Genomic DNA, 11,755 nt, shown 5'->3' on the forward strand with positions numbered 1-11,755 from the left:
GAGAAACGCTCTACTGGAAGAAACAGAAGCTGGAATCAAGATTGCTGGGAGAAATATCAATAACCTCAGATATGCAGATGACACCACCTTTATGGCAGAAACTGAAGAGGAACTATAAAGTCTCTTGATGAAAGTGAAAGTGGAGAGTGAAAAAGTTGGCTTAAAGCTCAACATTCCAGAAAACGAAGATCATGGCATCCGGTCCCATCACTTCATGGGAAATAGATGGGGAAACAGTGGAAACAGTGTCAGACTTTATTTTTTTGGGCTCCAAAATCACTGCAGATGGTGACTGCAGCCATGACATTAAAAGACGCTTACTCCTTGGAAGAAAAGTTATGATGAACCGAGATAGCATATTCAAAAGCAGAGACATTACTTTGCTGACTAAGGTCCGTCTAGTCAAGGCTATAGTTTTTCCAGTAGTCAGGTACGGATGTGAGAGTTGGACTGTGAAGAAAGCTGAGCGCCAAAGAATTGATGCGTTTGAACTGTGGTGTTGGAGAAGACTCTTGAGAGTCCCTTAGACTGCAAGGAGATCCAACCAGTCCATTCTGAAGGAGATCAGTCCTGGGATTTCTTTGGAAGGAATGATGCTAAAGCTGAATCTCCAGTACTTTGGCCATCTCATGTGAAGAGTTGACTCATTGGAAAAGACTCTGATGCTGGGAGGGATTGGGGGCAGGAGGAGAAGGGGACGACAGAGGATGAGATGGCTGGATGGCATCACTGACTCGATGGATGTGAATCTGAGTGAATTCTGGGAGTTGGTGATGGACAGGGAGGCCTAGCGTGCTGCGATTCATGAGGTCGCAAAGAGTTGGACATAACTGAGCAACTGAACTAAATATCATGGCCAGGTGGTGGAGGTACATTCCAACCATGCTTCTGTGGAACATGAAAGCTGGGCTGAGGCAATCTACTCATGAAATTGAATAGGAACCCCCTTGACTCATTTCACAGAACGAAAGGAGTCAAGCGGGATAGTTTTATTAATTTTATGTTTTGCTCTAATACTTTCCTTTATGCCTTTGACCTTGCTTATAACCAAAAATCAGTTAGGATAGCATCTGACTTAGGGAGAAATTGCATATCTAGTCATTAAAAAAAAAAATATTTGGCCACACTGCAAGACATGTGGGATCCTAGCTCCCAGCATGTGTGCTAATTTGCTTCAGTTGTGTCTAATTCCTTGTGACGCCATGGACTATAGCCTTTCAGGCTCCTCTGTCCATGGCGTTATCCAGGTAAGAATACTGGACTGGGTTGCCATGTCCTTCTCCAGGGGATCTTCCTGACCCAGGCATCAAACCCACATCTCTATGTCTCCTGCATTAGCAGGTGGGTTCTTAATCACTAGCATCTCCTGGGAAGCCCTTAGTTCCCAATCCAGTGATGATCTGTACCACCTGCTTTGGAATTATGGCGTCTTAACCACTGGACCACCAGGGAAGTCCCCATTTAGTCATTTTAAGTTTGAAAAAGTAAAACAACATTCTACCTGTAGGTGTATTCTGCAGAGACCACCAAGATCCTGAGGCTCTGCAACAGATCCAGCCTGAGAGCTGTTGTTACAACCTAGCTGACCTCCAGATGTAATTCAGCCATCTTCCGGCTAGGTGACCTTAGGGAAGCTCCACATCTTCTCTCTGACCAGCTGCCTCATCTGTAAAATGGGGATGCCCCCTTCCTCAAAGGGTACTTCTGTGGAGTGGTTGAAATGGCCACAGGACTGGAAAAGGTCAGTTTTCATTCCAATCCCAAAGAAAGGCAATGCCAAAGAATGCTCAAACTACCACACAATGGTGCTCATCTCACACGCTAGTAAAGTAATGCTCAAAATTCTCCAAGCCAGGCTTCAGCAATACGTGAACCATGAACTTCCTGATGTTCAAGCTGGTTTTAGAAAAGGCAGAGAAACCAGAGATCAAATTGCCAACATCCACTGGATCATGGAAAAAGCAAGAGAGTTCCAGAAAAACATCTATTTCTACTTTATTGACTATGCCAAAGCCTTTGACTGTGTGGATCACAATCAACTGTGGAAAATTCTGAAAGAGATGGGAATACCAGACCACCTGACCTGCCTCTTGAGAAACCTATATGCAGGTCAGGAGGCAAGAGTTAGAACTGGACACGGAACAACAGACTGGTTCCAAATAGGAAAAGGAGCACGTCAAGGCTGTATATTGTCACCCTGCTTATTTAACTTTTATGCAGAGTACATCATGAGAAACTCTGGACTGGAAGAAGCACAAGCTGGAATCAAGATTGCTGGGAGAAATATCAATCACCTCAGATATGCAGATGACACCACCCTTATGGCAGAAAGTGAAGAGGAACTAAAAAGCCTCTTGATGAAAGTGAAAGTGGAGAGTGAAAAAGTTGGTTTAAAGCTCAACATTCAGAAAACGAAGATCATGGCATCTAGTCCCATCTCTTCACGGGAAATAGATGGGGAAACAGTGTTAGACTTTATTTTTGGGGGCTCCAAAATCACTGCCAGTGGTGATTGCTGCCATGAAATTAAAAGATGCTTACTCCTTGGAAGAAAAGTTATGACCAACCTAGATAGCATATTCAAAAGCAGAGACATTACTTTCCTACCTTTATATAACTGCTATTTAGTACAGAATCTGGCCTATGGGAGGGACTGGGTATGAGTGTGGAAAGGTTTCATGGACTGAATTGTGCTCCCACCCCAACCATGGTGGGGAGAGCTGGACCATAAAGAAGGCAGAATGCCAAAGAATTGATGCCTTAGAACTGTGGTGTTGGAGAAGACTCCTGAAAGTCCCTTAGACAGCAAGGAGATCAAACCAGTCAATCTTAAGGGAAATCAACCCTGAATACTTGTTGGAAGGACTGATGCTGAAGCTGAAGCTCCAGTATTTTGGTCATCTGATGAAAGCAGCCAACTCATTGGAAAAGTCCCTGATGCTGGGAAAGATTGAGGGCAGAAGAAGAGGACATCAGAGGATGAGATGGCTGGATGGCATCACCAAAACAATAGACGTGAACTTGGGCAAACTTCAGATGGTGAGGGACAGGGAAGACTGGTGTGTGGAAGTCCATGGAGTCACAAAGAGTCAGACGCAACTGGGTGACTGAACTCATATCCCCCACCATGACCCATATTTATGTGCTGGAGCCCTAAACCCCAATGTGACAGTGTTTGGAGATGGGACCATTGGGGGTTAATGTTGAGGTCAAGAGGATGGGGTCCTCCTGATGGGATTAGTGTGTTTACAGGAGGCAACACCAGAGAGCTTGCCTGCTGTCTTTTCTCTCCATCATGTGAGGGCCCAGTGAGAAGGCAGCTGTCTCCAAACCAGGAAGAAAGCCCTCGTTATCATCCTTGAGGCATGCTGATCTTAGATCAGTTCCTTCCTCACAGACTTCTAGCCATCAGAGCTGTGAGAGATCAATTCCTGTTGTTTAAACCCTCCAGTCTATAGTGTTCTGTATGGCAGCCCAAGATGACTAGGGAAATGTCACTGAGCCCATTTCAGGGGAGACTGTCCCATGCCCCAGAATGTACTTGTGGTGATGAGGATGAAAACATGGCTTCCAGCACTGTTTGGAAGACATGGACAAAACTTAAATCCAGGTCAAGGGGAGACTGAGACTCTGAATGGAGTGGGGCAGAGGCTACTGTCATAGGCTGCAAGTTATAGCCCCTTCAGTGTCTCCCTTCAGAGTAAAGGGGGAAATCATCCTGGGTCCTAGGTAACTACTGGTACCACACCCTGTCTAGAACCTCCTGCCATCATAAACCACTACCATTTAGTCCCTCCTGCCCCAGATTCCAAGCCTGAATTTGCCACATCCCTAACCACACATGAAGAAGTTCCAGCATACCTCAAGGACAATACCACTTTTGGCTGATGGTACATGTTTTGTCTAGGAATAGGGCAGCAAAGGGGCTATGAGGTTGGGGTTGGTGTCTCCTCTGCTAAGACTTGAATGAGACAGGAAAGATTCTAAGATCTGAGAGGTCTATACTATAGAGCTTAATTCATTTCTTCAACTCATTTTTAGAGAACCTACTATGTGCCAAGGATTGGAGCTGGATGATGAGGATATAAAGATGAGTTAAACAGCCTTCTTGTCTTAGAAGATAGCATCTCTTGATTCATCTGGGAGGTTCCCTTCTGGGTCCTCAGCCTGAGAACCAGGAAATCTCCTGAGCTCATGTGTGTGTCAGGCTAGATATACATGATAGGTAGAGCTAGGCTGGGGGTAGGAAATGAGAGAGCTGAAGGTTAGCTCCAGGAAGGTCAGAGTCTTGGCATTATCTGGGGCCCTTACTTTCTTTGCATCTCAGTTCCCTCGTCTATAAAGGAAGAATCTGAATCCTTGATTGTTCAAGATTGTAAGCATCTTCTGTGTGGTCAAGCCTAGGGATGTAAACCTGCATCCAGTACACTGTCTACTACAGGTGCTCAATATGCTAGTTGATTAAATGAGAATGAGTAAGTGGTTTCTGTTTAGTCTTAGAGGGAAAGACCATTCATTTGCAGAGTTCCTGCTGTACTTAGCCTATGTCACAACACGGCGCATGCAATCACAGCTAACAGGACAAGGTAAGGTACCTTGAGCTGAGACTCCATGTAGAGCAAATGGTTTCCTTCCCTTCTCCATTGCAGGGATAGCAGTTTCTGTTCAGGGATGCAGGGCAGGACTCTGTGGAGAAGGAGAGCTCAGAGCAGCCCTTGGGGAGGTTGGATCATACACTCTTGACCCCTCCCTACCAGGCTCCTTGGAGAACCACAGAGCTTCCAAGGAGGGTCTCCTTGTATCCCAGCCTCCCAAGCATGGCAGCGACTTGCACAGGGATTATGCATCATGAAGCCAAAACCCTTTCTTGAGATTTTCTGCAGATGGAGAAGAGGTGTTTGTGGTAGGGAGGCTCTTTGGCCCTGTCTCTGCCTCTGTGATTCTAGATATTTTCCCACATCTTCCTTCCCCTGGGTCTTGGTGTGCCTCTTTTTTTTTTTTTTCCTTTTATGATATCTTTTCTTCCTGCCTGTTCCCACTCTGATTGAAAGTGTTTCTCTCTCTCTTCTCTGTTTTTTTTTGAAGTGAGACAACTTTGAGACTGAGTGTGGTTGCCTTTAACCTGGAAGTTCTTTGATTACAGGCCCCTTGAGGGCAAGTATCCACCTCTGTCTGTTCACTGCAATGTACCTGACATCTAGCGTAGGGACTACACCCAGTAGGGACACCCAGACACTGTTGATTGAACGTGTGGAGAAGGCAGGTTTGCTTGGGAAACTAGAGCAGCGTCAAAACAAGACCTGGAAACTCTGAGCAAAGAAGCTATAGCTTGAGTCTTGCTTCAGCCTAAGCTATAAGGGAAAAGCAGAAAAACATGCTTTGAGATTTATAGACTGTCTATCCCAGATTCTGATGTGAGAAATCTGAGTAGAAGCATCTCTCAGTAACTAAGTGGCTCTGTCTATAAGCATGTTCCCTTGGTTTTATCTTTTCCTAGCAACGTGAAGACCTGGGGAGCAGAAAGTTCTAAGGAAGCCTGATGCTATAGGAGCATTTAATGTGGAGTCCCTGCCTTCAGGGTGCTGGCAGTCACCCCATAAATGGCAGTAGTGGTCCTCCTTCTTGTCCTGTCTATGGATGCCTGTATGAACCTGCTCAATGCTTCCATAAAGTGAAGATGATCCCCAAGGCCTCTGCCAGTCTCAGCTGTTCTCAGAGTTGCGGTAAGGGAAGGGCTGATGATTTGATCAGGATTCCTTATCAGAAGGTGTTATTCTTGCTGGAAAGATGGGAAACAATCATTTGATTGATCTATTCATTGCTGGCAGCACTGAATGTGCCCCTGAGCTATATGCTGACTCATACAGGCCCTTCTAGAGGGGGTGCCTGGCTCAGGCAGGATGCTACCTTCACTGTGAATGTGGTAACCAACATATGACCACAGGGCACAGAAATCCTGGTCTCCAAACACAAGATCCATATGGGAGTTAAACTATTTCACAACTTGAATTGTCAGGAAAATAGTACTTGGCTGCCTGATTCATTTTTATATTTCCCCCTTGGGTGGTGTTCCTACCCTCCAACACCTAATACTGACCAAAGCTAATGAGGTCAGGCAGCATATGCCCCCCAAACCACACATATTTGCCCATGTGAACACTCAGCATATATACATGTGTCACACAGACACTTGCCTTAGACATATACAGATCATCTATATGCTCTGCACACACACAACCTACCTGCATCCCGAGGTATTCTACTTTTGCCCTTGGACTAGCATTTAGCAATACACAGGGTGGCTGGCACCAAAATGGCTTCTGAAAGATGTTCACGTCCTAATCCTTAGAACCCGTGAGTATGTTATGTTACATGGCAAAGAAAATTGAGGTTGCAGATAGAATTCAATTTGCTAATCAGCTGACTTTAAGATAGGAGTATTAGCCTGGACTACCCTGGTAGGCCCAATATAATCGCAGAGGTCATTAAATGATAAAAAGAGAAGGCAAAAGAATTATTGTCAGTGTCAGAGTGACACAAAGTGAGGAAGACTCCCTCAGTCACTGATGGGTTTGAAGATGGAGGAAGGTACCATCACCCAAGGAATGCAGGCAGCCTCTAGTTGGAAAAAACAAGAAAGCATACTTTGCCCATAGAGCCTCTATAAAGGAACATGGACTCCACACAACTTGATTTTAGCCCAGTGAGGGCTATATTGGACTTTCAACCCCAGATCTCTATGGTCATTAATTTGGGTTGGTTTAAGCCATGAGTTCATGGTAATTTGTTACATACAGCAACAACGGGAAACTAACACCCACATAGACACACAGTCCTACCACCATGAAGCTCATGGTCTAGTGAAGGAGACAGAACCAAGGTTCTAGAATGCAGAGTAAAAAGATTGTAATAGGATCAGCTCAGGCTGCTGAGCAAACACCTAGGAGAGTTGCCCAACCCAGACATGAGCCTGAAGGAAGGGTTTCTCATAGAAACTCCATGAGCGAGGGACCCATGTCAGAAACACCTACACCGTGCCTGCAGGTACTGTGTCCAGTAAATATGTGTTGGCAGGAGGAAAGAGGGAAGGAAAGAGGGAAGAAAAGTCAAAGTTGGGGCCTGATAGATAAATAGGGTTTAAGATGGGTAAATGGGAAGCAGGGGAAAGTATTTCAGGCCAAACGGACAACATGGGCAAAGATGTGAGGGCTATTTAGAGAACTAAAATAAAATTTACTTTGCCTGGGACAAAGTAAATGCTCCACAGGGAATGGGGAAAGATGAGTCGGGTCAAGGTACAGATCATAAGGGGCCTTATCAACTATAATTAGGCATTTGGCCTGTATCCTATATGCAACTGGTGTGTGCGCGCACTCTCTCTCTCTCTATTTTCTGGTTTCTCTCTCTCTCTCTTTTCTCTTGGTTTATACTTTAATATCTCTTAAATGGAGGATGTATTCAATCTCATAAGCCAAATAAAGCTTATGGAAATATCACATCTTTGTCTTGCAGGTTATATTTCAGACACTCCCTCCATTTTATCAATGCTTTACTACCTAAATCATCAGTTTTCATTTTAGGTAAGATGAGTGGATCTCGTAGACAAAGGACACTGGATGTGTAATTGCGGCCAACTGGGCTCAAGCCCACACTCCTCTATTTACAAGCGGTATCTCTATAGTCTCTAGTTTCCAGTCTAAAAAATGGGACCAGGAGAGTGCTCACCTCATGGGCTTTCTGTGAGGACCAAATGAGCTAATCTATGAATGAGTTTTCAAAGTGCTACGTATGCATCAAGTAGTCAATGGAAGCTATCTGCCAAAATCATTACTCGTGGTATAGTTACTCTCAACCAGCCATAACCATTGTGCTGGTAAGTGTCCATGTCGCTCTAGGTCACCTCTCACTCTTCTGCGTCCCAAGAGGCTGGCCTACATGGACCACATCAATGAGATCCTGGTCCTCTAGCTCCCTGGTCCTCTGACTCCAGCTTATGGGACGCATCAGCAGGAGGTGCAGAGAGTAAGCCTGGTATGTTTGCTTTCCCCAGTCCCTTCCTTTCAGGGTTTCTGGGGCTCAGCTGATTTCCTTTATCAAACGTAGCCTCTTCTCAGGAGGTCCTCTCCCCACAACTATCCTCTTCTGCTTCCAGGAACTTCTCCCTCTTCTTTCCCCTTTAAGACCAAATGATGGTAATGGCTTTCTCACCTTTGCCAGCCCCAAGGTTTCCTTCATACCATCTCCTGTTGATTTCCTTTGCACTGAAGTAACGGTCCTTTCATTAAATGTTCCCCAAATGACCCTGTTTGAGCATGTGTTCCATCCTTGTTGGAACACTGATCAGGACAACTTTCTTGGTAGGGAATTTGGGCCTGCTGACTCAACAGGCCACGACCTCACTCTGTTAAGGAAGCCCTTGTCCCTCTGGTCAGATGTGGACTCTTCATGGAGCTGACCACATTGTCACAAGACCACTTTTCTTTTCATTCTGCAAGAAGCTTTGAAAATATAAGAACATTTATAAGCTTAATATACATGATGACCATATTCTGTATCAGAAAATGAAACCAGAACCAAGTGACCCAGGAAGAAAACTGGGCTTCTGTGGGTTTCCAGCAGCCAGGGGCCCATGAGTCAGAGTAACTGGCATTAGGCCATGAAAGGAAGAAGGTCAGCGGATCTTGGGGCCACTGTGATCACGCTGCTGTCCTGAGCCACCTCCAGCCACATTCTACAGCTGTGTGGTCCCTTTAATCTGCATGCTTCTCCAGCACCATACTTGAGTAGGCTCTCTCCTACTAGCAACACCACTGATATGGAATTTGCAGGTGGCTTCCTCCCACTACAGCCCTGGTGTGACCCTGAAGAAACTGAAGGTCAGTTGTGTCCATCCTTACTCCCATCCAGGTGTGCCCACCTCCCTCTGCTCCTCACCTCATCCCATACACTGGCTCCTTTCTTGTCCAAACTAGGTCTTTCTTGTTTAGCCTGAGAGCTTTTTGTGGTCAGAGAATGAGTCTTAATATCCTTGGTACCCATCTCAGAGCCTGCTTTTTAAAAAAAAATTATTTATTTTTTAATTGAAGGATAATTGCTTTACAGAATTTTGTTGTTTCAGTGTCAAACCTCAACATGAATCAGTCATAGGTGTACATATATCCCCTCCCTCTTGAACCTCCCTTTCATCTTTCTCCCCATCCCACCTCTCTAGGGTTGACACAGAGCCCCTGTTTGAGCTTCCTGAGACATACAGAGCCTGCTTTTTAGAGAGTGCTGAGTCTAACATGAGAGTGAGAAATACAGGCTTTGGCGCCAGAGATGAATCTTGGTTCCCCTAGCCTTTTATCCATCATTTCTCACATTACATTGCTCGTATCTTCTGAGACTTAAAGATATTTCATTTTCATGAGCTATGTTTGTTTCATGTATAAAAATGAAGATAAAATTATCCTCCTCATAGGGCTGTTAATGGGAATTAAGTGAGATTAGAATATACAAAGACCTTAGCATATTAGCAAATAACAGCAACTATTGTTGTTATTACACTGGTGAATGAAACTTTCTGAAATTAGAGATCCACATGTCTATTTGTCTATAATTTCAAAGCAGACAAGGACACAAGAGAAACATCAGAAGATCTGAACAATGTAGAAGAAGCATCCTGTTTCCATGAATGTATCTATGTCTATGGAGCAGCAATTTCCTGTAGCATGGGAGGCCTGGGTCTTGAGAAGGGCTTTGGGTCTCAGATTTGCCAATTACATATTGCTGACAGGAGGCATGTCACTCCATATCCGTAAGCCTCAGTTCCCACATCTCCAAAATTGTTATCCACTGAAGGTTATTTTCTTATTGGATGATAATTGAGCATGTACTATGCGTCAGGCTTGATTCTAGGCTATAAATGCAGCTACAAACAGACAATATAACCCCTGCCCTCATGGGGCTTACACTTTATTATTCAATAGTTGGGGAAGGGGCAAGGGGAGACAGATAATAAACAAGTAAACAGATCAATAAGCTAATTTCAGGTGTTAATAAGTGTTATGGGGAGAATGAAAAGGGACATTGGAATGTAAAATAACCCAGTGTGAGGACTAGGTTGGGTTCCTTGACTAAGGTGGTCAGGGTGAGACTCTAAAAGTAGGTAACTTTTGAGCTTAAATAAAAATGGAGAGAAAATGCCAACCATGGGAGGATCTGTTGGGGAAAGAAATCCAGGCAAATGGACAGCCAGTGCAAAAGTCAGAGGTTGAACAAGCTTGCACACCCAAGGCATTAAAATCACACTAGTGCGGCTGGATCACAGTGAAAGAGACAAGGTCAGAAGGTCACAGGGATTAAATGAGATGATGTGACTGACCTGCCCAGAATAACAACACTGGGGGTATGTTTGGTGGGTGCTGTCTTTCTCCCAAAATCATATATACCTTGAGGACCTACTGTGTGTCAGTGTAAGATTCAAAAATCATACAAAAATCATTAAATTATATTGCTATCTCTAAGGAGTTCATGGTGTAACAGGGAAGAAAAGATATCCACTTTGTAAAGATAAACAAAATGGGGCAAATGATGAGGCCTGAAACAACTGATAGGACCTGAGTGTTTAAATAAATATAGAATATATAGATATGGACGTGGATGTGGGCGTTGGATGCAGGTGTGGACGTCCCGCATCAGATGTGGATGAGGTTGTGGATGGTGGATGCGGATGTTGTGCATGGATGTGGATGTTGGGTGTTGAATGGGTGAGGATGTGGGTGCTGGATACGATGATAGATGCTGGATGTGGATATAGATGCAGTGTCATGGGGCATGGTTGTGGATGGTGGATGCGGATGTTGGATATGGATTTTTATATTATATACACAATAGAATGAATAAATGATTGAAAAAGGTAGATACATATACAGGAGGCAGAGAGTCCTGGGGTGGATGGCTGAGGAGAAGGCTTCCTTAAAAAGGCAGAGGTAGGTAGAGGTGGTGTTACGGAAGACGTGTCCACGTTGGAAGACCCCATCTGAGTGGGAACAGAGGGGTCCTGTGGGGAAGTAATGACTGGAAAGTAGGCATAAGACTGACTGTGGAGAATTTTGGATTTGCCCTGTGGATCTCTCATGTTATTTATACTTGCACAATTAATAGACGTTTCTGTAGCACATGAATGGACAAAGCATGTCTACATCAGGCCTGAGTTTCTATAAGCATATTCTATTTCCCAGTTTCCCCATGGGAAAGCAGAAGCACAGAAACTATCTTTCTTCTGCTTTTCTCCATGACTATTTTAAAATCAGTCATTATGTCTTAAATTCAACAGTGAAACAAATAAACAAAAGGCTCATTTCAGGTTCTGGTAGAGGAAGGAGGATGGAAGAGCCAGTGGTGATATTAAAAAATGTCACAGATTTATGTCTTAATGTTAAAATTGGGATATGAAATAAAACTCGACAAAGTTCAAAAAAATAAAATTATTATAAATGTCGAAATTGGGGTAGGCCAGGAACACAGATCTGCAGGCTGTCAGGACCCTCAAGATTTCTACTGTCCATTTGATTCTATGCTGCTTCACGGTCAGAACTAAACAGATGTAGACTACAGAGCTCCCCACACAAATGATCTTCTTGCAGGACTGTGTTTGGCAAAGGAAGCTCTGGGAAAAGCTAATATATGCCATTGAATATAGTCAATATGATTTAAACTGAATACTTTTTAAAGCAGGGTTGCCAGTTGTCAACTAGAACTGCAAAACTTCAGG

The sequence above is a fragment of the Capra hircus genome, chromosome 3 (assembly GCF_001704415.2).
Source record: "Capra hircus breed San Clemente chromosome 3, ASM170441v1, whole genome shotgun sequence".
In the NCBI taxonomy this organism is placed as follows: Eukaryota; Metazoa; Chordata; class Mammalia; order Artiodactyla; family Bovidae; genus Capra; species Capra hircus.